The following is a 6,000-nucleotide window of genomic DNA, read 5'->3' on the forward strand; positions in this document are numbered from 1 at the left end:
GTGGAAGTTCTGGAGCCTGTCTCAAGACACTCTGCAGCTTCCATCTTCCTTCTCTTGGAACCTGGCTACCAGTAAAGAAGCTCAGACCAGACTACTAAATGATGAGCGACTGGCCTACCCTACAAATTTCAGACTTACCTAGTATAAAAATGGCGTGGCAGGGGCAGCATCTGACCTCCTCCAACTTCACAACGGGGAAGGAGAATCAAAGTCAAGGGTCCAAGGCTGATTCCTATAAGGCGGAGGTCAGAAATGCGTCCTCCCTCTTCCCTTTTTACCAATTCTGACAACAACTGGCCCTACCACAGCACTCTCTACTTCTCTGCTGGGTTCTATAATTCATTCCAATGGCCACGCAGAACTCAGAGACCTACTCATAGTTATGGGGTTTATAAGGGAAGTAACAGGTTACAGTTCAGACTCAGGAATGCTCAGGATGCAATTTCTTCACTCAGGACAGCCGCTTCTCAGCCATGCCTGCAGGCACACCTCTTTCAGGTCCCTTGACCTCTTAGCCCCTTGGCCCAGCCTCTACGCTGTTTGGGCAAGTGTTACAAAGCTCTTTTAGCTTGGCCGATAAGTGCCCGGAGGGATCCAACTCCACCAGTAAGCCTCGTGCCTGAAGGTGCTCAGCTTTCTAGCTCAGTGAGCCAGGAAGCCCCATTACAGCCATCTCATTCCTGTCTCCTGATTCCTGCTGTCCTCGCGCCACCGTCTCTCACTGTCTTCCGTGTTACAGCTCCTCTCTTTCCTGGATCTAGGAAGGTCTCAGTGCAGGAATTCCAGGTCCAAAGGATGCACTCCACCCCTGGCTCTTCTTGGTGGTAGTCAGGTCCCCCCTGCTCTGGGATTGGCTCTCTTTTAAGCCTAGTGGGATGGCAAAACTGACCAATCCCCTTGTTAGGGTTCCATTTACCTTTTTGCATGGTCCCACCCCACAGGGTTCCATGCACCTTATTTGCATTATTAGCAAGGTGTCCAATCCCCTTGGTGGGCCACAAATACCTTACTTGCATAGTCCCACCCAATCATTGTTTGGGAGTCACAAAGACTATGTCTAGAAGGGCCATAGTAGTAAGTAATTCACTGCACCATACCTAGCCAACCCCCACAAGCGTATAAGGAATTCCTTGCAATAAATCTCTTATATATATTTTTTGGTTCTGTGCTGTTTCTCTGGTAGATTCTTGATTGATGCAGGGCCTTTGCCAGTATCATTACCGGAGGGCTTATAGCAAAAGAGGAGCAGCAGTAGGCAATAAAGCTTCTAGTCACTAACAATACCTGTTCCCAGGGAACCTGACCTAAGATCACAGCTAACCTGTACTGAGTGCCTCTGTTGCATGGCATCCGATCAAAACGGACTTGATGTTAAAAGACAAGGCTGGGGAAGAAGAAAACTGTATTTGGGTCCAGAACTCTCCAAGATAGCCCACTGATGCTCAGTCATTGTTAATAACCACAGATGATGGTAAATCACATTTTGTAATGTTGTCAATGGGTGACAGGAATGATGAGCTTAGAGTGTGGCCAGACTAAGTGGGCGGGTACAGATCAATCCAAAGATTTCAGCTGAAAAGTCCCCCTTGAGTAAATGGGCAGATGCTGATGTTTCGGTTTGGGACTTCGAGAGTCCCTGTAGGACGAATACATAAGCATAGCCCCCTGCAGTCCCTCATTTGTGGAGTGACCAAGTCAAGCCCTAAAAGGGGTCAGAAGCAGAGGAATGACAGACTGACTTGTCAGAGGAATGAAGGATGCTCCCCTGGTATCAGGAATATTGAACTGAAAAATGAGAACAGTTGGTATTCGGCATGTAGAAATTACTTTTCTTGCCTTCTGGTTGTGACTTGGTGAAAATCAGTTAGGAAGCCACTGAGCTGCTTTGACTGATGCACTGATTTCACAGCTGGGTATTTTCCTTCTCTCATGCTGGGCCCAGGTGAGAGGAGAGCCATTACTGTAAACCAGCACTGTGGTGGATTAAACTCCAGTGGATTAAACTCAGTGGAGCAAACTCACTGGGAGAATGCCAGCGCAAGGCAGGCCTGGAGCAGCGGCACTTCAAAAGATCCCAAATGTAGGCAGGCTGAGGTGAATGATGGTGGCTTGGGCAAGCAAATCACATCCCAGACAATCTCAGACCACAAAATAGTGCTCAGCCTGGAAAGCTACAAAATTAGAACTTTAAACATCAGCTAGTTACAAATTAAGATTCTTTTATTTACCTTCCTCACCCTCAGGGAGCCACATCTCTCTGCCCAGGTCGCTACCACAGGGAAAATTGAATAGAATTATGTATTTTGGGATGGTGTGACATGTTTGGATTGGACCTATTAAGACCCATACCCACTGTCTTGAGTGAAAGAACAGGGCCCTTTTCAAGGGAGTTGGTTTCTTCCACCTCTTTGTGATCCAAGTTCCAGACCCAAGGAAAGCATCAAGAAGAGATGCAGGGACTTCAGCTCAGGTGACCAATTGTGGAGTCTGAAACCTCCATCAAATGCAAGCCCACTCTAGTGAGTCCTGAGAGGTGCCCCACTGCTGGAACCACAGGTTGTTGGGATGACGGGAGCCAGCTCCTTCAAGTCCACCTGACAGGACTGGCAGAACTGCCTGTGGCCCCTCTGCCCCTCTGCTTTCCTGCAGGCCAGCCCTCCACCACATGACCCCTCTGCCCAGGCCACTCTCCATGTGCTCATCCAGGACTGGGCCCTTTTATGTTCTAGACTGGTGTGAAGGGCAATCGCCAGGAGACACTGTTTTCCATGGGACAGGGAGATAAAAGTCAGGCAGGTGGGCTTTAGGTTCAAGAGTCAGAACTCTAGGAGTCAAAACTCTGTGTTTCACATTCTTTAGCGTCTGACCCCTTATTTTATAGGTAAGAAAACAGACTTCTGGAGAGAAGTAAACCCCCGAAGGCCACACTGCAAGTTCATGGCAGAGCTGAGGCTACATCCCCAATCAGCTCTCCTTTCTCATGCATTCTCTTGTATTTTGGTATTCCTCTTATTCTAGTCTTTCAAAATAATATAAAAATTCTCAGGAGGGGAAGCAATACAGAGATTGATCCAAAAGAGAGCATTGGTTGTAAGTTCATTTTTATTTGATAGTTACTGATAACTATAACTGCTTGTTTAATGCAGTACATTTCCATTTCTAGTTGGTTTTGTCTTGTGCTAAGACATTCCTGTCCTCTGAGTACCCAGGGCCAGATGTCAGGGACCAGGAGGTCTGGATAGCATTTTCTTGACTAGTGGATAAACTACACACAGATAATCAAGAATCTAATGTGCAGACTCACCAAGCTATTATTCCAGTGCCTACCACCAGAATGGTCCTTCGAAGTGAGGATGGCGAGACTTCAGCTCGCTTACTTTGGCCATGTCATCAGGAAAGACCAATCGCTAGTAAAAAGACATCATGTTCGGTAAAGAAGAGGGTCAGCAAAAATGAGGGAAACCCTCAATGAGAAGAACTGACATAATAGTCACAACAATGGACTCAAGCATACCAATAACCATGAAGATGGCACAGGATTGGGCAACATTTCATTCTGTTACACATAAAGTCACCATGAGTCAGAGCCAACTAGTAACAATGACAACTGGGGAGAGAAATGAAAATTACCTCTCCTCTCCCCGCCCAGGATAAATGGAACAAGCAGACTCTGGTTTTCCACCAGCCTATGCCAAGATTTAAAGGATGCAAATCTTCACTGCCGTCTGTCTCCCCTGGTCCGTCTGCGTGAGAGGGTTGTCTTCCATTTCCTCTTCCCTCTACTGCTCAGGCAAGTCTGATGCTGCTGGTGGATGCTGGGTCAAGGCTGAACATAATAGTGGCTTTCCCAGGGCTGTGGCTTAGAAGCCCAGACCCCCCACTTTAGATAGCCAGCAATTGAGTTTTCTAACCCCAGCAAGTCATCTCAAGGTGATTGAAATAGTAACCATGTATGGAAAGAACACTGTTATGGATTGAATGGTGTCCCCCAAAAATATGTGTTGTAGTTCCTATCCTCTGTTGCTGTGGTTAAGAGTTCAGCTGCTAACCACAAGGTCAGCAGTTCGAATCCACCAGCCACTCCCTGGAAACCCTATGGGGCAGTTCTACTCTGTCCTATAGGGTTGCTATGAGTCAGAATCTACCGCATGGCAATGGGTTTGTTTTTTGTTTTTGTTTTATGCCTGTGGTTATAAGCCCATTTGGGAATGAGTTGTCTTTGTCATGTTAATGAGGCAGGATTAGTGTAGGATGTGTTTTGAGTCTATCTCTTACAAGATACAAAGAGAGCAGACCAGCAAGAAGCAGAGATGGGGGAAGAGAGATACCAAGCAGAAGCTCAAAGAGACAGGGACCTTCCTCCAGAGCAGACAGAGAAAGCCTTCCCCTACAGCCAGCACCCTGAATTCAGACTTCCAGCCTCCTAAACCGTGAGAAAATAAATTTGTTTGTTAAAGCCACCCACTTGTGGTATCTCTGTTATAGCAGCACGGGATAATTTAAGACAAACATCAACCAAGAAAATGGGAAACGGTGGTTCTAGTCCTAACTCAGCCTCTATCCCAAACCACCTTTGTGGGCCAGCCATTCATCCTTCAAAATCCAGCTCAAGCATCACTTCCTCTGTGTATTTGATTCTTATTCCAAACAGAGGTGGTCCTTCCCACTCTGTCACCTCCTCTGTACAGAACTGCACTCTCTACATAACTGTCATAGTTCTTACCACATTGTTTATAGTTAGTGGCAGACTTGTTTGCTCCTAGTCCTACTGTGACCTCCCCTACTGTGAGAGAATTGTCTTGATCATCTTTGCTTTCTAGCTATAACACGTAGCATGTACTCAACACAAATAATTATGAACTCTCCAAAGTGACAGGGTTAGGCTCGGTGATCTCAAAGGTCCCTTCCTTACTTAGGAGTCTGTGATGACCCCAATCTCACTTCCAGGATTGGGCCCTAATGCCTGAGAGGCACAGAGAGGTAAAAGACCCAGGCTCCCTAAGCCCTCAAAACAAGCATTCTTGATCCAAGTGTCCCGACCTAGCTGATCTCTGAGACATGAAGATAATAGCTGGATACACTATGTACATGGGTACTTTTCAATGGAAAGGATTTGCCTCTCTTCCTTCTGTTTGTATAGATCAGTCATTTGAAAGCATTTTGAGGTCTGTCATCACTGTATCCCTATGAGATGGTTTTTCCCATTTGATAGGTGTGGAGATGGAGTAGGGAATAGGGATGGAGGCAAAAGAATGTCTAGAGAGTTTGAGCGACTTGCTCAGTCACACACACACATTGAGGGATGAGTAGATTCTCAGAAGGTGTTCTCAGTTCTGCCTCTGGGTCATCCTGACAGACGAAAGTCTTGACGAGGCTAAAGTTTGCAATCTATCACAATGGGGCAGCTTGCTGCTTCTGTCTGAACTGTTTAGGGGCAGGGCAGGGATCTGGGAAGAGCTTCTTTTGATGTGAAGCTTTTAAGCAGAGGGCCCTCCTTGGTGTGGTTTGAAACATTGCCAGGGTATATTTGGATAATGGCTAAATTAGCCGTCCATAAAGACTAGGAATGAAGGAATGTCTAAATATAACTATGGGGCATAGCTTGGGAAATGCCTGCTGTAGACTGGAAGAATCCTACCTAAAGGTGTAAGATAGTAGACAAATCAAATGCACCCCTCACCCCCACTTTCCCATCTCTAGGCATTTTTTAAAGGTAAAGAAAAAGCACAGGTGGTAAGTTGGGTGGTGGTATTATTCTCATTGGCTGTGGTCTATGCGGTGTTTTAGGCCTCCGTTAACTCATCTGCAAGAGAAGAAGTTAAGGTTTTGAGGTGACTACTACCGTGGGCTGGGGGCTAGATGCAGCCCACCTCACTCACAGGCAATCTCTACCATCTGCAAGGGAAGGTATTAGCTCCATTTTACAGATGGAGGCCCAGAAAGGTCCATTTGCTGACCCATGGTCACACAGCTTATAAGTGGCAAAGCAGAGATCTCATA

The sequence above is a fragment of the Trichechus manatus genome, unplaced genomic scaffold, assembly GCF_000243295.1.
Source record: "Trichechus manatus latirostris isolate Lorelei unplaced genomic scaffold, TriManLat1.0 scaffold00054, whole genome shotgun sequence".
Taxonomy (NCBI): domain Eukaryota; kingdom Metazoa; phylum Chordata; class Mammalia; order Sirenia; family Trichechidae; genus Trichechus; species Trichechus manatus.